Raw genomic sequence first — 21,210 nt, forward strand, 5'->3', positions numbered from 1 at the left:
TGAATAATGGCATTTTTTTATTTATTGATTTTCACGTGTCTCCTCCAAATTCACGAAACAAGAACAATAATATAATCCAATGAGAGCCAAAAATATGACCTTTCACTGATATTGAATACAAGATACAGACTTGCATTTAGTAAGGAGTATTTTTCGCAAAATGCCAAGACTGGTCTGGAAGGGTCTGCATAAACCGCATGGGCTAAATATTAATAAGGGTGTGTGTAAAAGATGGTAAAAATAATTATTTGATAGAAAATGTGCTTTCCATGAGTTTACATTGTGGTGCTCATAATGTTGCGAATTTGCCTAAAATGGCGGATTTAGGGAGGCTGAATTTGAGCTTTGTTGGGGACACAATTTCGGACTTTATGGCACATTGTTCTGTTATTATCAAATTTATAGTGGTTTGAGGTGATATTTAATAAACTTCGTCAGCAATTGACATTCATCACAGCTGAAATACACTTGCAATGTACCAATTTTTTGAACATGGGAGGAGCTTAAAATATGGCTATTAAAAGTGGTACGTACTCAGAAAGTTTGAATGGCCTCCCTGAGGTCAAATGTTACAAACTTACGGTACAAAACAACTGCGCGGATTCTTGGTTGTCCAATGAGCTCTCGCTGTTTCCGTGTGTACAGTAAGTATATAACATTTGACCCCAGGGTCCAATCAAACTTTCTGAGTGCGTACCACTTTTCAGAGCCATATTTTTACAAGTGCATCTTAGTTCTGACGAACACTTATTGGTATTTAGGTTAAGGAAAATTCACCCCAAACCTCAATAAATTTGATAATTTCAGAATAATGTTGCTCAAATTCAGAAATTTTACCCCCACAAAAATCAATTTCAGTCTCTTTAAATCCGCCATTTTAGGCCAATTAACTACATTATGAGCGTCATAATGTAAACAATTACTTCACCATCTCCCGACACACCCCAATCAATATTTACCCCGTGCGGTTGATGCAGACCCCTTCCAGACCAGTCTTGGAATTTTGCGAAAAAATATTCCATACTAAATGTCAAGTCTGTAAGTAGGATTTTGCAGCAACTTTCAAATTTTGGGTTACTTTCATTTAAATGTACGCTGCGACATCAATATTGGGACCATTGCAACAAATGAGGTATCATACTCATAATGCGCAGAAATAAATTCAGCTTCGAATGCATATCCCAGATTTGGCATACAATCAACCGTTTTCAATGAGCATTCATTAAGGGGGCAATTACCTATTGGCAGATGTTTGTATTATATTTCTATAATGTATATAATATTTATATATTATCCTCGATTTTGCACAATACATAGAATATGCACTTTTCATATTTCCATTTGTTTTCAATTGTAAGTAAATATAATTAAGTCACACAATAACGGACCACATGTTTGAAAACCAGTTTCCAATTAAATTTTAAATTAATCCAATAGAACCCAATAGGTTTAAAGCTTTACTAAGCATTTATGTGACTTATTTTAAATATTATAATTTATATATCTAAATATGGACAAAAAATATGCTGTTCATAGGTAATAATAACACAATAAATTATAATAATAACGACTATTAAACGATGCTTCAAGGGCATTGGTATTGAGTTATTTATTGTTTCATTTATGAAAATGTAAATTAAAAATATTATGTATATCGTACAAACAAACAAAATGTTTTGTTAATTGCATCTAATGGACTTATAATGAGGAAAACATAAAATAAAATTTACAATGGAAATAACAAAATGTGTCTTGTGTATCTTTCGTTCTCTTTCTGGCAAAACTACGAAATGTTTTTGTTTTTTTTGTTGATTATGTGACGGTAGCGATGGTAGGGTGAATTCATTATTTGACATTCATAAAAAAGACGTACACACCAGCATGACTATTGTCTTGTCGTACGCATCTTTTAGGAAGCTAAGTTAATAATTGTATGCCAATATGACGAAGATACAGCATGTCTCAATAACAATCGCAACGCCGTATGCGTTGAGGACCATAACCCCACAAAATAGCTTGTCGCACCCAGCTTGGAATAAAATATCATAGGCATGTTTTGGACATCACACAGTCAAGATTTAAAAAAACTTAGCAATGCCGTTGAAAAAAATCTAATCTTAAAACCCAATTTGCAACATTTGCCCTTTATCGTGCTCATAATATTATTGATATTCGTGCCTTTAGACAATTGTCGGTATTTGGGAGGCGAACCTTTAAACTAGCTACATGCAAGAATATTTAGACCCATGGTGGTTTGAATCTGAATAAACATAATTAAATAAGAGCAACAAAAGCTTTACCAGGTTGACAATTACCACTTGAATATTGTCTGTGCTCTTCCAGTTCTCATTTAAAAATCTGTCATGGAGACTTAAGAACATTGTTTGGCAATTTAATAATTCAATAAAAATAAAACAATAATTTGCATACTTTAAGGAGACACCATATGCTAATAGGGCAATGCCACTAACTCAGAAACACCAAAAACAAAAGTTACCTGCATTAATAACACACATTATAGTATGTATTTTAATTTACATGTATAATGTATAATCATAGAATGTTACAATTTGGGTTTTGCGGATTCATTAGGCAGTCTGTTTAATTTAGATATTATTAATGTGATATATGGCTATATAACAAGTAAAAGTGTCAGACGACAGGCGATTTATTGTTGGAAAAATGGACATCAAGGCAGCAAAGTGTTGCATTTTTATGGAACACACTGCTTAAATGTAGTTCTTAGGGACCGATCGTTATTTACGGCAGGGGGGTGGGTGTTTTGGCAAAAATATCGACAAAAAATTTCGCGTTCCCCCCTCGCGTCCGCTCAAAATTTTCGCGTTCCCCCTTGTTTTCCCAATTTTCTCCATTTAAAATTTAACAATCCCCCTCCTGGTTCAACTAAAAATTTCAGGTTCCCCCTCAAGACCACAAAAAAATTCGTGTTCCCCCCTAAATTTACCCATTCCCCCCTGCCATAAATAACGATCGCTCCCTTATACTACCAATTCAATAATAACTAGAAACCCCCGTTCCATAGAACGGGTACAAGCCGACTCTTGAACTTTGACCCCTAAAACTTGACCCCTGGGTCACGGATGGGGTCAACTGCTCTTGCATTGTGCTTAGGATGTCATAAGAAATATTCCTGGTGAATTTCAGCTTAATCGGAACTTATACATGGATTTTGATTTTTTAAAATTTTTGATTGACCTTTTGACCCCCTTAATGACCTTTGACCTCAATGGAAAAAAACCTAACGTACACCGACAAAATGCATTGTTACAATTTTAATTAAAAAATTCTAGCATGTTTAGTTGTTGAGATAAAAATTCTTAAAGTTATTTAGCTAAAAACAGGCAGTGACCCCTTAATGACCTTTGACCCCCAAAATAAAAAATACCATGCATACATCAAGTAACACTGATTCAGGTATGATGGTTATATTACTCTGGTCTTTTTACATTTTGAGATAAAAATTTTTTGAACATTTTTGATAATTTTGGTTTTTGACCGGAAGTAACCCCTTAATGACCTTTGACCCCAAAACTGTTTGCATCCTAAAGACCCTGGCTAGTAGCGATGCATGTGTGCTAATGGCAACTCTCTGCTATATAATTTGTAAAGACAGTGATTTTTTGAATATTTTTAGCTTTCAGACCGGAAATGACCCCATTAATGACCTTTGACCTCAATTCTTTTTAACAAGTTTTAAGCACTGCCACATGTTGATTCATATGCATGAGTCACATGATCATTGCATGTAACTTGTAGAAGGAGTAGCATTTTTTGTGAAATCACATTTTTGACCATTATAGCTAGGTCAAAGGTCACAGCAAGGTCAAAGTCAAACGGAAGGTTTGGCCTAGCCCAGTGGTCTTTTGGGTCAAGTTTGGTTGAAATCTGTCAATCCCTTGCAGAGCTAGATGCAGTTGATTGGTTGCCAGAAGAAAGAAAGAACTAGACTTAGCTGTGGTCTAACCCACGAACACAGCCATGTTGTGACCCCTAATGACCTTTGACCCCAAAATATATGAAAACGCCCATAGACATTGGCTAATGTCAATGCATGGGTGCACGTGGCACCACTTTGCTATGTTACTTGTGGCAGAAGGGGCATTTGAAGGTTTTTCATCTCAGACCGGAAGTGACCCCTTATACCACATATGAATTGGGTAACCACAATTCATGTGTAAACATACCGTTACTGTCCTATGTTTTTCTTAGCAAATAAAAATTTTTGAAGGTTTTTCGTTTTATACCGGAAGTGACCCCTTAATGACCTTTGACCCCAAATCTGTGAGGACCCCATAGACACTGGGTAATTACAATGCATGTGTGCAAGTGGTGTCACTGTCCTACGTAATTTTAAAGGCATTTCGTTTTATATCGGAAGTGGCCCCTTAATGACCTTTGACCCTAAAAAAATACCACATATACACAGGATAACTACAATTTATGTGTGAACATACCATCACTCTGCTATAAATATTTTTGAAGGTGTTTCATTTTATACCGGAAGTGACCCCTTAATGACCTTTGACCCCAAATGAAAAAATACCACATGCACATTAGGTAAACAAAATTCATGTGTGAATATACCATCACTCTCCAATGTTTTTCTTGGCTGATAACAATTTTTGAAGGTATTTCGTTTTATACCGGAAGTGACCCCTTAATGACCTTTGACCCCAAATCTGTGAGGACCCCATAGAAACTGGTTAATAACAATACTTGTGTGCAAGTGGCGTCACTGTCCTACGTAATTTGTGGGAGAAGAAGCATTTTAAAGGTATTTCGTTTTATACCGGAAGTGACCCCTTAATGACCTTTGACCCTAAATAAAATAAAAACCACATATACACTGGGTAAACACAATTCATGTGTGAACATACCATTACTTTGCTATGTTACTTGTGGCAGAAGGGGCATTTGAAGGTTTTTCATCTCAGACCGGAAGTGACCCCTTAATGACATTTGACCCCAAATAAAAAAAATACCACATATGAATTGGGTAACCACAATTCATGTGTAAACATACCGTTACTGTCCTATGTTTTTCTTGGCTGATAAAAATTTTTGAAGGTTTTTCGTTTTATACCGGAAATGACCCCTTAATGACCTTTGACCCCAAATCTGTGAGGACCTTATAGACACTGGGTAATAACAATGCATGTGTGCAAGTTGCGTCACTGTCATACGTAATCTGTGGGAGAAGAATCATTTTGAGTTGAAATCACGTTTTTGACCCCTATGACCCCTGCGTGACCTTTGACCCCACCAGTTTTATGTGACATGTAGGGGTATGGTCAATGATGGTTGTGACAAAGTTAGGTCAAAATCGATGTAAGCATGTGAGTGCTAGAGCAAATGTAATGGTCGGCAGAAGAAAGAAGAATTAGCTGTGGTCTAAGACCACGAACACAGCCGTGTTTTGACGCCTTAATGACCTTTGACCTCAAAATATATAAAACGTCCATAGACATTGGCTAATGTGAATGTATGGGTCCAAGTGGCACCACTTTGCTATGTTATTTGTGGCAGAAAGGGGCATTTTGAAGGTTTTTCGTCTCAGACCAGAAATGACCCCTTAATGACCTTTGACCCCAAATGAAAAAATACCACATGTACAATAGGTAAACACAATTCACGTGTGAATATACCATCACCCTCTAATGTTTTTCTTAGCAAATAAAAATTTTTTGAAGGTTTTTTTTTTTATTCCGGAAGTGACCCCTTAATGACCTTTGATTCCAAATTTGTGAGGACTCCATAGACACTTGGTAATAACAATGCATGTGTGCAAGTGGCGTCACTGTCATACGTAATTTGTGGGAGAAGAAGCATTTTAAAGGAATTTCGTTTTATACCGGAAGTAGCCCCTTAATGACATTTGACCCTAAATAAAAAAATACCACATATGCACAGAGTAACTACAATTTATTTGTGAACATACCGTTACTGTCCTATGTTTTTCTTAGCAAATAAATATTTTTGAAGGTTTTTCGTTTTATACCGGAAGTGACCCCTTAATGACCTTTGACCCCAAATCTGTGAGGACCCCATAGACACTGGATAATAACAATGCATGTGTGTAAGTGGTGTCACTCTCCTACGTAATCTGTGAGAGAAGAAGCATTTTGAGTCGAAATCACGTTTTTGACCCCTATGACCCCTGCTTGACCTTTGACCCCACGAGTTTCATAAGACATGTAGGGGCATGGTCAATGATGGTTGTGACCAAGTTAGGTCAAAATCGGTACAAGCATGTAAGTGCTAGAGCAAATGTAGTGGTCGGCAGAAAGAAGAAAGAAGAAAGAAAGAAAGAAGAAAGAACCTGTAAGAAAAAAGACACAGCCGTGACTAACGTCACGGCTGTGTAACTAGATCTGGTTACAGATCTGGACCTAGCCAGGGGCCGGAAATGCCAGTCTTAAAGTTTATGGACATCTCACACACCATTAATGGTGCATCACTGTAGCATGTAGGGCTTTATCCGTCTTCCATAGGCTGAGATACAGCTACTTTTCCGTAATTTTAAACATTTTTTGGCAAATTTGACGTTTTGACCTACTTAATGTCCTTTGACCCAAATATAAAAAAAACCTCATATACACCACGAAAATGCATTGTTACAGAAAAAAAAAAAAAAATCTAGTGTGCTTAGTTATGGAGATAAAAATTCTTGAAGTTATTTAGCTTAAAACCGGAAATGACGTCTACATGACCTTTGACCAAAAAATAAAAATACCGTGCATACATCGGGTAACACTAATGCATATATGAAGTTTATGTCACTCTGGTCTGGTTACGTTTTGAGATAAAAAAAATGAACATATTTGATGATTTTTGGTTTTTGACCGGAAGCGACCCCTTAATGACCTTTGACCCCGAAACTGTAGACACCCCAAAGACCCTGGTTGGTAGCAATGCATGTGTGCTAATGACAACACTCTGCTATGTAATTTGTAAAAACAGTGATTGTTTGAATATTTTTAGCTTTCAGACCGGAAATGACCCCCTTAATGACCTTTGACCCCTTATCTGTGAACACCCTATAGGCACCGACCAAAGTCAAGTTACATGACTTGAGCATGTCACCATCACATGTTATTTGTGGAAGAAGAAGCATTTTAGAGTAAAAATCGCATTTTTGCCATTGTGAGCAGGTCAAAGGTCAAATGGAGTTCAATGTCATGTCACATGTGGGGACATGGTCAGTGGTGTTTGTGACCAAGTATTGTCAAAATCGGTCAAAGCATAAGAGAGCTAGGGCGAAACGTGGCAAGTCACGCACATGTTGCCAGAAGAAGAAAGATCCGATAGCATCACAAGACCTAGCCGGTGTCCCGGCTAGGTAGTGTCCCGGCTAGGTAACTAGATCTGGTTACAGATCTGGACCTAGCCGGGGCCGGAAATGCCGGTCTTAACTTAAAGTTTGACCTTTGACCGGCTATTATGGACATCTCACACCATTAATGGTGCATCACTGTAGCATGTAGGGGCTTTATCCGTCTTCCATAGGCCGAGATACAGCTACTTTTCCGTAATTTTAAACATTTTTGTGCAAATTTGACGTTTTGCCCTCCTAATGACCTTTGACCCCAATATAAAAAAAACCTCATATACATCGAGAAAATGCATTGTTACAGTTTAAATTTAAAAAATACACTATGCTTAGTTATGGAGATAAAAATTCTTAAAGTTATTTAGCTTCAAACCGGAAATGACGTCTAAATGACCTTTGAACAAAAAAATAAAAATACTGTGTATACATCGGGTAACACTAATGCATATATGAAGTTTATGTCACTCTGGTTTGGTTACGTTTTGAGTTTTAAAAAAATGAACATATTTGATGATTTTTGGTTTTTGACCGGAAGCGACCCCTTAATGACCTTTGACCCCAAAACTGTAGACACCCCAAAGACCCTGGTTGGTAGCAATGCATGTGTGCTAATGACAACACTTTGCTATGTAATTTGTAAAAACAGTGATTTTTTGAATATTTTTAGCTTTCAGACCGGAAACGACCCCTTAATGACCTTTGACCCAAATTCTGTGAATAATTTATAGGCACTGGATATAGCCGATGCATATGTGCAAGTGACGTCATTGTAGGATGTAACATGTAGGAGAAGAAGCATTTTGAAATTTGTTGCCAGAAGAAGAAAGAAGAAGAAAGATCCGATAGCATCACAAGACCTAGCCGGTGTCCCGGCTAGGTAACTAGATCTGGTTACAGATCTGGACCTAGCCAGGGCCGGAAATGCCAGTCTTAACTTAAAGTTTGACCTTTGACCGGCTATTATGGACATCTCACACCATTAATGGTGCATCACTGTAGCATGTAGGGGCTTTATCCGTCTTCCATAGGCTGAGATACAGCTACTTTTCCGTAATTTTAAACATTTTTTTGCAAATTTGACGTTTTGACCTCCTTAATGACCTTTGACCCCAATATAAAAAAACCTCATATACACCGAGAAAATGTATTGTTACAGTTTAAATAAAAAAAATCTACTGTGCTTAGTTATGGAGATAAAAATTCTTGAACTTATTTAGCTTAAAACCGGAAATGACGTCTAAATGACCTTTGACCAAAAAATAAAAATACCGTGCATACATCAGGTAACACTAATGCATATATGAAGTTTATGTCACTCTGGTCTGGTTACGTTTTGAGATATAAAAAAATGAACATATTTGATGATTTTTGGTTTTTGACCGGAAGCGACCCCTTAATGACCTTTGACCCCGAAACTGTAGACACCCCAAAGACCCTGGCTAGTAGCAATGCATTTGTGCTAATGACAACACTCTGCTATGTAATTTGTAAAAACAGTGATTTTTTGAATATTTTTAGCTTTCAGACCGGAAATGACCCCTTAATGACCTTTGACCCCTTATCTGTGAACACCCTATAGACACCGACCAAAGTCAAGTCACATGACCTAAGCATGTCACCATCACATGTTATTTGTGGAAGAAGAAGCATTTTAGAGTAAAATCGCATTTTTGCCATTGTGAGCAGGTCAAAGGTCAAATGGAGTTCAATGTCATGTCACATGTGGGGACATGGTCAGAGGTGTTTGTGACCAAGTATGGTCAAAATCGGTCAAAGCATAACAGAGCTAGGGCGAAACGTGGCAAGTCACGCAAAATGTCACGTGTTGCCAGAAAGAAAGAAAGATCCGATAGCATCCCAAGACCTAGCCGGTGTCCCGGCTAGGTAACTAGAGTCAACAGACGCTGAATACAAGCCGCAATTTGACCCTATAACTTGACCCCTGGGTCACGGATGGGGTCAACTGCTCTTGCATTGTGCTTAGGATGTCATAAGAAATATTCCTGGTGAATTTCAGCTTAATCGGAACTTATACATGGATTTTGATTTTTTGAAAATTTTTGATTGACCTTTTGATCCCCTTATTGACCTTTGACATAAATGAAAAAAAAACCTTATGTACACCGACAAAATGCATTGTTCCAATTTTAATTAAAAAATTCTACTATGTTCAGTTGTCGAGATAAAAATTCTTGAAGTTATCTAGCTAAAAACAGGAAGTGACCCCTTAATGACCTTTGACCCCCAAAATAAAAATACCGTGCATACATCAGGTAACACTGATTCATGTATGATGGTTATATTACTCTGGTCTGTTTACATTTTGAGATACAATTTTTTGAACATTTTTGATAATTTTGGTTTTTGACCGGAAGTAACCCCTTAATGACCTTTGACCCCAAAACTGTAGGCATCCTAAATACCCTGGCTAGTAGCGATGCATGTGTGCTAATCGCGACTCTCTGCTATGTAATTTGTAAAGACAGTGATTTTTTGAATATTTTTTAGACTTTGACCGGAAATGACCCCTTAATGACCTCTGACCTCTTATCTGAGCACACCCTATAGACACCGACTAAAGTCGAGTCACATGATATAACCATGTCCCCATCGCATAAAATTTGTGGAAGGAGTAGCATTTTTTGTGAAATCACATTTTTGACCATTATAGCTAGGTCAAAGGTCACAGCGAGGTCAAAGTCAAATGGAAGGTTTGGCCTAGCCCAGTGGTCATTTGGGTCAACTTTGGTTGAAATCTGTCAATCCTTGCGGAGCTACATGCAGTTGATTGCGGTTGCCAGAAGAAAGAAAGAACTAGATCTGGTTACAGATCTGGACCTAGCCAGGGCCGGAAATGCCAGTCTTAACTTAAAGTTTGACCTTTGACCGGCTATTATGGACATCTCACACCATTAATGGTGCATCACTGTAGCATGTAGGGGCTTTATCCGTCTTCCATAGGCTGAGATACAGCTACTTTTGCGTAATTTTAAATATTTTTTTTTGCAAATTTGACGTTTTGACCTCCTTAATGACCTTTGACCCCAATATAAAAAAAAAATCTCATATACACCGAAAAAATGCATTGTTACAGTTTAAATTTAAAAAATCTACTATGCTTAATTATGGAGATAAAAATTCTTGAAGTTATTTAGCTTAAAACCGGAAATGACCCCCTTAATGACCTTTGACCCCTTATCTGTGAACACCCTATAGACACCGACCAAAGTCAAGTCACATGATCTAAGCATGTCACCATCACATGTAATTTGTGGAAGAAGAAGCATTTTGAAGATATTTGGTTTTATACCGGAAATGACCCCTTAATGACCTTTGACCCCAAATCTGTGAACACCCTATAGACACTGGATATAGACGATGCATATGTGCAAGTGACGTCATTGTAGGATGTAACATGTAAGGGAAGAAGCATTTTGAAATTTGTTGCCAGAAGAAAGAAAGATCCGGTAGCATTTCAAGACCTAGCCGGTGTCCCGGCTAGGTAACTAGAGTCAACAGACGCTGAATACAAGCCGCAATTTGACCCTATAACTTGACCCCTGGGTTACGGATGGGGTCAACTGCTCTACATTATTGTGCTTAGGATGTCATAAGAAATATTCCTGGTGAATTTCAGCTTAATCGGAACTTAAACATGGATTTTGATTTTTTTAAATTTTGATTGACCTTTTGACCCCTTAATGACCTTTGACCTCAATGAAAAAAAAAGCTTATGTACACCGACAAAATGCATTGTTCCAATTTTAATTAAAAAATTCTAACCTGTTCAGTTCTTGAGATAAAAATTCTTGGAGTTATTCCGCTAAAAACAGGAAGTGACCCCTTAATGACCTTTGACCCCCAAAATAAAAAATACCATGCATACATCAGGAACACTAATTCATGTATGTTGGTTATATTATTCTGGTCTGTTTACATTTTGAGATAAAAATGTTTTGAACATTTTTGATAATTTTGGTTTTTGACCGGAAGTAACCCCTTAATGACCTTTGACCCCGAAACTGTAGGCATCCTAAAGACCCTGGCTAATAGCAATGCATGTGTGTTAATGGCGACTCTCTGCTATGTAATTTGTACAGACAGTGATTTTTTTTTTATTTTTTACAAATTTTTCAGATTTTGACCGGAAATGACCCCTTAATGACCTTTGACCTCAATTCTTTTTGATAGGTTTTAAGCACTGCCACATGTTGATTCATATGCATGAGTCACATGATCATTGCATGTAATTTGTGGAAGGAGTAGCATTGTTTGTGAAATCAACATTTTTGACCATAAGGTCAAGGTCAAAGGTCACAGTCAGGTCAAAGTCAAATGTAAGGTTTGGCCTAGTCCAGTGGTCATTTGGCTCAAGTATGGTTGAAATCTGTCGAAGCATAAGAGAGCTAGGGCGAAACGTGGCAAGTCACGCAAATGTCACGAGTTGCCAGAAGAAACTAGAGTCAACAGACGCTGAATACAAGCCGCAATTTGATCCCTATAACATATGCCCTGCGTTACGAATTGGGTCATCTGCCTTCGCATGGTGCTTAGGAGGTCATAAGAAATATTCCTGGTGAATTTCAGCTTAATCGGAACTTATACATGGATTTTGATTTTTGAAAATTTTGATTGACCTTTTGACCCCGTTAATGACCTTTGACCTCAATGAAAAAAAAACCTTGTGTACACCGACAAAATGCATTGTTCCAATTTTAATTAAAAAATTCTAACATGTTTAGTTCTTGAGATAAAAATTCTTGAAGTTATTCAGCTAAAAACAGGAAGTGACCCCTTAATGACCTTTGACCCCCAAAATAAAAATACCATGCATACATCAGGGAACACTTATTCATGTATGTTGGTTATATTATTCTGGTCTGTTTACATTTTGAGATAAAAATTTTTGAACATTTTGGTTTTTGACCGAAGTAACCCCTTAATGACCTTTGACCCCAAACCTGTAGGCATCCTAAAGACCCTGGCTAGTAGCAATGCATGTGTGCTAATGGCGACTCTCTGCTATATATTTTGTAAAGACAGTGATTTTTTGAATATTTTTAGCTTTCAGACCGGAAATGACCCCTTAATGACCTTTGACCTCAATTCTTTTTAGGAAGTTTTAAGCACTGCCACATGTTGATTCATATGCATGAGTCACATGATCATTGCATGAAATTTGTGGAAGGAGTAGCATTTTTTGTGAAATCACATTTTTGACCATTATAGCTAGGTCAAAGGTCACAGCGAGGTCAAAGTCAAATGGAAGGTTTGGCCTAGCCCAATGGTCATTTGGGTCAACTTTGGTTGAAATCTGTCAATCCATTGCGGAGCTACATGCAGTTGATTGCGGTTGCCAGAAGAAAGAAAGAAACTAGAGTCAACAGACGCTGAATACAAGCCGCAATTTGACCCCTATAACTTGACCCCTGGGTTACGGATGGGGTCAACTGCTCTTGCACTGTGCTTAGGATGTCATAAGAAATATTCCTGGTGAATTTCAGCTTAATCGGAACTTATACATGGATTTTGATTTTTGAAAATTTTGATTGACCTTTTGACCCCTTTATTGACCTTTGACCTCAATGTAAAAAAAACCTTATGTACACCGACAAAATGCATTGTTCCAATTTTAATTAAAAATTCTAACATGTTCAGTTCTTGAGATAAAAATTCTTGAAGTTATTCAGCTAAAAACAGGAAGTGACCCCTTAATGACCTTTGACCCCCAAAATAAAAATACCATGCATACATCAGGGTACAATAATTCATGTATGTTGGTTATATTATTCTGGTCTGTTTACATTTTGAGATAAAAAATTTTTGAACATTTTTGGTTTTTGACCGGAAGTAACCCCTTAATGACCTTTGACCCCAAACCTGTAGGCATCCTAAAGACCCTGGCTAGTAGCAATGCATGTGTGCTAATGGCGACTCTCTGCTATATATTTTGTAAAGACAGTGATTTTTTGAATATTTTTAGCTTTCAGACCGGAAATGACCCCCTTAATGACCTTTGACCTCAATTCTTTTTAGGAAGTTTTAAGCACTGCTACATGTTGATTCATATGCATGAGTCACATGATCATTGCATGAAATTTGTGGAAGGAGTAGCATTTTTGTGAAATCACATTTTGACCATTATAGCTAGGTCAAAGGTCACAGCGAGGTCAAAGTCAAATGGAAGGTTTGGCCTAGCCCAATGGTCATTTGGGTCAACTTTGGTTGAAATCTTTCAATTCCTTGCGGAGCTACATGCAGTTGATTGCGGTTGCCAGAAGAAAGAAGAAATAGAGTCAACAGACTCTGAGTACAAGCCGCCGCAGTTGACCTTTGACCCCTAAACTTTGACCTGTGTGGTCAAAAATAGTATATATTTTTAACATGTTTAGAATGTCGTAAGAATAATTCCTGTTGAATTTGAGCTCGATTGGACCAATTTCGAAATTTGACCTTTGACCCCTATAACTTGACCCTTGGGTCACGGATGGGGTCAACTGCTCTTGCATTGTGCTTAGGATGTCATAAGAAATATTCCTGGTGAATTTCAGCTTAATCGGAACTTATACATGGATTTTGATTTTTTTTAAATTTCTGATTGACCTTTTGACCCCTTTAATGACCTTTGACCTCAATGTAAAAAAAAAACCTATGTACATCGACCAAATGCATTGTTCCAATTTTAATTTAAAAATTCTACTATGTTCAGTTGTTGAGATAAAATTTCTCGAAGTTATTTAGTTAAAAACAGGAAGTGACCCCTTAATGACCTTTGACCCCCAAAATAAAAATACTATGCATACATCAGGTAACACTAATTCATGTGTGATGGTTATATTACTCTGGTCTGTTTACATTTTGAGATAAAAATGTTTTAAACTTTTTGGTTTTTGACCGGAAGTAACCCCTTAATGACCTTTGACCCCAAAACTGTAGGCATCCTAAAGACCCTGGCTAGTAGCAATGCATGTGTGCTAATGGCGACTCTCTGCTATATAATTTGTAAAGACAGTGATTTTTTGAATATTTTTAGCTTTCAGACCGGAAATGACCCCTTAATGACCCTTGACCTCAATTCTTTTTAGCAAGTTTTAAGCACTGACACATGTTGATTCATATGCATGAGTCACATGATCATTGCATGAAATTTGTGGAAGGAGTAGCATTTTTTGTGAAATCACATTTTTGACCATTATAGCTAGGTCAAAGGTCACAGCAAGGTCAATGTCAAATGGAAGGTTTGGCCTAGCCCAGTGGTCTTTTGGTTCAAGTTTGGTTGAAATCTGTCAATGCCTTGCGGAGCTAGAGCATTTTGATTGGTTGCCAGAAGAAAGAAAGAACTAGAGTCAACAGACGCTGAATACAAGCCGCAATTTGACCCTATAACTTGACCCCTGGGTTACGGATGGGGTCAACTGCTCTTGCACTGTGCTTAGGATGTCATAAGAAATATTCCTGGTGAATTTCAGCTTAATCGGAACTTATACATGGATTTTGATTTTTGAAAATTTTTGATTGACCTTTTGACCCTTTTAATGACCTTTGACCTCAATGTAAAAAAACCCTTATGTACACCGACAAAATGCATTGTTTCAATTTTAATTAAAAATTCTAACATGTTCAGTTCTTGAGATAAAAATTCTTGAAGTTATTCAGCTAAAAACAGGAAGTGACCCCTTAATGACCTTTGACCCCCAAAATAAAAATACCATGCATACATCAGGGAACACTAATTCATGTATGTTAGTTATATTATTCTGGTCTGTTTACATTTTGAGATAAAATTTTTTTGAACATTTTGGTTTTTGACCGGAAGTAACCCCTTAATGACCTTTGACCCCAAACCTGTAGGCATCCTAAAGACCCTAGCTAGTAGCAATGCATGTGTGCTAATGGCGACTTTCTGCTATATATTTTGTAAAGACAGTGATTTTTTGAATATTTTTAGCTTTCAGACCGGAAATGACCCCTTAATGACCTTTGACCTCAATTCTTTTTAGGAAGTTTTAAGCACTGCCACATGTTGATTCATATGCATGAGTCACATTATCATTGCATGAAATTTGTGGAAGGAGTAGCATTTTTGTGAAATCACATTTTGACCGTTATAGCTAGGTCAAAGGTCACAGCAAGGTCAAAGTCAAATGGAAGGTTTGGCCTAGTCCAGTGGTCATTTGGCTCAAGTATAGTTGAAATCTGTCGAAGCATAAGAGAGTTAGGGCGAAACGTGGCAAGTCACGCAAAATGTCACGAGGTTGCCAGAAGAAAGAAAGAAAGAAAGAATTGAGAAGAGACAGAACAAGCCGACATCCGTCGTCGGCTTGTAAAGAAAGAAAGAACTAGAGTCAACAGACGCTGAATACAAGCCGCAATTTGACCCCTATAACTTGACCCCTGGGTTACGGATGGGGTCAACTGCTCTTACACTGTGCTTAGGATGTCATAAGAAATATTCCTGGTGAATTTCAGCTTAATCGGAACTTATACATGGATTTTGATTTTTGAAAATTTTTGATTGACCTTTTGACCCTTTTAATGACCTTTGACCTCAATGTAAAAAAACCCTTATGTACACCGACAAAATGCATTGTTTCAATTTTAATTAAAAAATTCTAACATGTTCAGTTCTTGAGATAAAAATTCTTGAAGTTATTCAGCTAAAAACAGGAAGTGACCCCTTAATGACCTTTGACCCCCAAAATAAAAATACCATGCATACATCAGGGAACACTAATTCATGTATGTTAGTTATATTATTCTGGTCTGTTTACATTTTGAGATAAATTTTTTTTGAACATTTTTGGTTTTTGACCGGAAGTAACCCCTTAATGACCTTTGACCCCAAACCTGTAGGCATCCTAAAGACCCTAGCTAGTAGCAATGCATGTGTGCTAATGGCGACTTTCTGCTATATATTTTGTAAAGACAGTGATTTTTTGAATATTTTTAGCTTTCAGACCGGAAATGACCCCTTAATGACCTTTGACCTCAATTCTTTTTAGGAAGTTTTAAGCACTGCACCATGTTGATTCATATGCATGAGTCACATTATCATTGCATGAAATTTGTGGAAGGAGTAGCATTTTTGTGAAATCACATTTTTGACCGTTATAGCTAGGTCAAAGGTCACAGCAAGGTCAAAGTCAAATGGAAGGTTTGGCCTAGTCCAGTGGTCATTTGGCTCAAGTATAGTTGAAATCTGTCGAAGCATAAGAGAGTTAGGGCGAAACGTGGCAAGTCACGCAAAATGTCACGAGGTTGCCAGAAGAAAGAAAGAAAGAAAGAATTGAGAAGAGACAGAACAAGCCGACATCCGTCGTCGGCTTGTAAGAACTAGAGTCAACAGACTCTGAGTACAAGCCGCCGCAGTTGACCTTTGACCCCTAAACTTTGACCTTTGGGGTCATAAATATTATTATATTTTTAACATGTTTAGAATGTCGTAAGAATAATTCCTGTTGAATTTGAGCTCGATTGGACCAATTTCGAAATTTGACCTTTGACCCATATAACTTGACCCTTGGGTCACGGATGGGGTCAACTGCTCTTGCATTGTGCTTAGGAAGTCATAAGAAAGATTCCTGGTGAATTTCAGCTTAATCGGAACTTATACATGGATTTTGATTTTTTAAATTTTTGATTGACCTTTTGACCCCTTAATGACCTTTGACTTCAATGCAAAAAAAACCTAACGTACACCAACAAAATGCATTGTTCCAATTTTAATAAAAAATTTTACTATGTTTAGTTGTTGAGATAAAAATTCTTAAAGTTATTTAGCTAAAACAGAAAGTGACCCTTAATGACCTTTGACCCCCAAAATAAAAATACCATGCATACATCAGGTAGCACTGATTCATGTATGATGGTTATATTACTCTGGTCTGTTTACATTAAGAGATAATTTTTTTTTGAACATTTTTGATAATTTTAGTTTTTGACCGGAAGTAACCCCTTAATGACCTTTGACCCCAAAACTGTAGGCATCCTAAAGACCCTGGCTAGTAGCGATGCATGTGTGTTAATGGCGACTCTCTGCTATATAATTTGCAAAGACAGTGATTTTTGAATATTTTTACAAATTTTCAGACTTTAATGGAAATGACCCCTTAATGACCTTTGACCTCAATTCTTTTTGATAGGTTTTAAGCACTGCCACATGTTAATTCATATGCATGAGTCACATGATCATTGCATGTAATTTGTGGAAGGAGTAGCATTTTTTGTGAAATCAACATTTTTTGACCATAAGGTCAAGGTCAAAGGTCACAGCCAGCTCAAAGTCAAACGGAAGGTTTTGCCTAACCCAGTGGTCATTTGGGTCAAATATGGTTGAAATCTGTCAATGCCTGGCGGAGCTAGAGCATTTGATTGGTTGCCAGAAGAAGAAGAAAGAAAGAAGAAAGAATTGAGAGTCAGAACAGACATCGTCGTCGGCTACAAGACAGAACAGTTGACCTTCGTCGTCCTTGTAACTTTGACCTTAATGGGGTCATGAAATGAATTTTAAAATATTTTCAACATGTTTAGAATGTCATAAGAATAATTACAAGCCGACGACGGATGTCGGCTTGTTCTGTCTCAATTTCAATTTTTTTTCTTCTTGGGTCACAAAGCCGACGACGGATGTCGGCTAGTTCTGACTCTTCTCAGTTCTTACAAGCCGACGACGGATGTCGGCTTGTTCTGTCTCTTCTCAATTCTTACAAGCCGACGACGAATGTCGGCTTGTTCTGTCTTCTTCCAATGTCTTTTCTTTTTTAAAAATTTTTCTTCTTTTGACTTCTGGCAACCAATCAAAAAAAACTCTAGCTCCGCCAGGCATTGACAGATTTCAACCATATTTGACCCAAATGACCACTGGGTTAGGCAAAACCTTCCATTTGACATTGACTTTGCTGTGACCTTTGACCTAGCTATAATGGTCAAAAATGTGATTTCACAAAAATTGCTACTCCTTCCACAAATTACATGCAATGATCATGTGACTCATGCATATGAATCAACATGTAGCAGTGCTTAAAACTTGCTAAAAAGAATTGAGGTCAAAGGTCATTAAGGGGGTCATTTCCGGTCTGAAAGCTAAATATTCAAAAAATCACTGTCTTTACAAATTATATAGCAGAGAGTCGCCTTTAGCACACATGCATCGCTACTAGCCAGGGTCTTTAGGATGCCTACAGTTTTGGGGTCAAAGGTCATTAAGGGGTTACTTCCGGTCAAAAACCGAAATATTTAAAAAAAATTTATCTCAAAATGTAAAGAGACCAGAGTAATATAACCATCATACATGAATCAGTGTTACCTGATGTATGCATGGTATTTTTATTTTGGGGGTCAAAGGTCATTAAGGGGTCACTTCCTGTTTTTAGCTGAATAACTTTAAGAATTTTTATCTCAAGAAATAAACATGTTAGAATTTTTTAATTAAAATTGGAACAATGCATTTTTGTCGGTGTACATAAGGTTTTTTTTCATTGAGGTCAAAGGTCATTAAGGGGTCAAAAGGTCAATCAAAAAATTTAAAAAATCAAAATCCATGTATAAGTTCCGATTAAGCTGAAATTCACCAGAATCTTTCTTATGACATCCTAAGCACAATGGAAGAGCAGTTGACCCCATCCGTGACCCAAGGGTCAAGTTATAGGGGTCAAAGGTCAAATTTCGAAATTGGTCCAATCGAGCTCAAATTCAACAGGAATTATTCTTACGACATTCTAAACATGTTAAAAATATACCCCGTAATAATATTTATGACCCCAAAGGTCAAAGTTTAGGGTCAAAGGTCAACTGCGGCGGCTTGTACTCAGAGTCTGTTGACTCTAGTTTCTTCTTTCTTCTTCTTCTTTCTTTCTTCTGGCAACCAATCAACTGCATCTAGCTTCGCAAAGGATTGACAGATTTCAACCAAAGTTGACCCAAATGACCACTGGGCTAGGCCAAACCTTCCATTTGACTTTGACCTCGCTGTGACCTTTGACCTAGCTATAATGGTCAAAAATGTGATTTCACAAAAAATGCTACTCCTTCCACAAATTTCATGCAATGATCATGTGACTCATGCATATGAATCAACATGTGGCAGTGCTTAAAACTTCCTAAAAAGAATTGAGGTCAAAGGTCATTAAGGGGTCATTTCCGGTCTGAAAGCTAAAAATATTCAAAAAATCACTGTCTTTACAAAATATATAGCAGAGAGTCGCCATTAGCACACATGCATTGCTACTAGCCAGGGTCTTTAGGATGCCTACAGGTTTGGGGTCAAAGGTCATTAAGGGGTTACTTCCGGTCAAAAACCAAAAATGTTCAAAATGTAAACAGACCAGAATAATATAACCAACATACATGAATTAGTGTTCCCTGATGTATGCATGGTATTTTTATTTTGGGGGTCAAAGGTCATTAAGGGGTCACTTCCTGTTTTTAGCTGAATAACTTCAAGAATTTTTATCTCAAGAACTGAACATGTTAGACTTTTTAAATTAAAATTGAAACAATGCATTTGGTCGGTGTACATAAGGTTTTTTTTTACATTGAGGTCAAAGGTCATTAAAGGGGTCAAAAGGTCAATCAAAAATTTTCAAAAATCAAAATCCATGTATAAGTTCCCATTAAGCTGAAATTCACCAGGAATATTTCTTATGACATCCTAAGCACAGTGCAAGAGCAGTTGACCCCATCCGTAACCCAGGGGTCAAGTTATAGGGGTCAAATTGCGGCTTGTATTCAGCGTCTGTTGACTCTAGTTTCTTTCTTTCTTTCTTCTTTCTTCTGGCAACCGCAATCAACTGCATGTAGCTCCGCAAGGATTGACAGATTTCAACCAAAGTTGACCCAAATGACCATTGGGCTAGGCCAAACCTTCCATTTGACTTTGACCTCGCTGTGACCTTTGACCTAGCTATAATGGTCAAAATGTGATTTCACAAAAATGCTACTCCTTCCACAAATTTCATGCAATGATCATGTGACTCATGCATATGAATCAACATGTGGCAGTGCTTAAAACTTCCTAAAAGAATTGAGGTCAAAGGTCATTAAGGGGGTCATTTCCGGTCTGAAAGCTAAAAATATTCAAAAAATCACTGTCTTTACTAATTATATAGCAGAGAGTCGCCATTAGCACACATGCATTGCTACTAGCCAGGGTCTTTAGGATGCCTACAGTTTTGGGGTCAAAGGTCATTAAGGGGTTACTTCCCGTCAAAAACCAAAAAGTTCAAAAATTTTTATCTCAAAATGTAAACAGACCAGAGTAATATAACCATCATACATGAATCAGTGTTACCTGATGTATGCATAGTATTTTTATTTTGGGGGTCAAAGGTCATTAAGGGGTCACTTCTTGTTTTTAACTAAATAACTTCAAGAATTTTTATCTCGACAACTGAACATAGTAGAATTTTTAAATTAAAATTAGAACAATGCATTTTGTCTGTGTACATAGGTGTTTTTTTTCATTGAGGTCAAAGGTCATTAAGGGGGTCAAAAGGTCAATCAAAAATTTAAAAAAAATCAAAATCCATGTTTAAGTTCCGATTAAGCTGAAATTCACCAGGAATATTTCTTATGACATCCTAAGCACAATGTAAGAGCAGTTGACCCCATCCGTAACCCAGGGGTCAAGTTATAGGGGTCAAATTGCGGCTTGTATTCAGCGTCTGTTGACTCTAGTTGCATTTAAATTTCAGCTCAATCAGGGCATTTTGGAAAACTTGACCTTTGACCCCTTCATGACCCCTGAATGACCTTAAATAAATCTTAAAATGTTTTTAAAATGTTTAGAATGTCATAAGGATCATTGCATATAAATTTCAGCTCAATTGGAGCATTTTAAAAACTTGACCTTTGACCCCTTT

This window comes from Amphiura filiformis, chromosome 2, assembly GCF_039555335.1.
Source record: "Amphiura filiformis chromosome 2, Afil_fr2py, whole genome shotgun sequence".
Lineage (NCBI taxonomy): Eukaryota > Metazoa > Echinodermata > Ophiuroidea > Amphilepidida > Amphiuridae > Amphiura > Amphiura filiformis.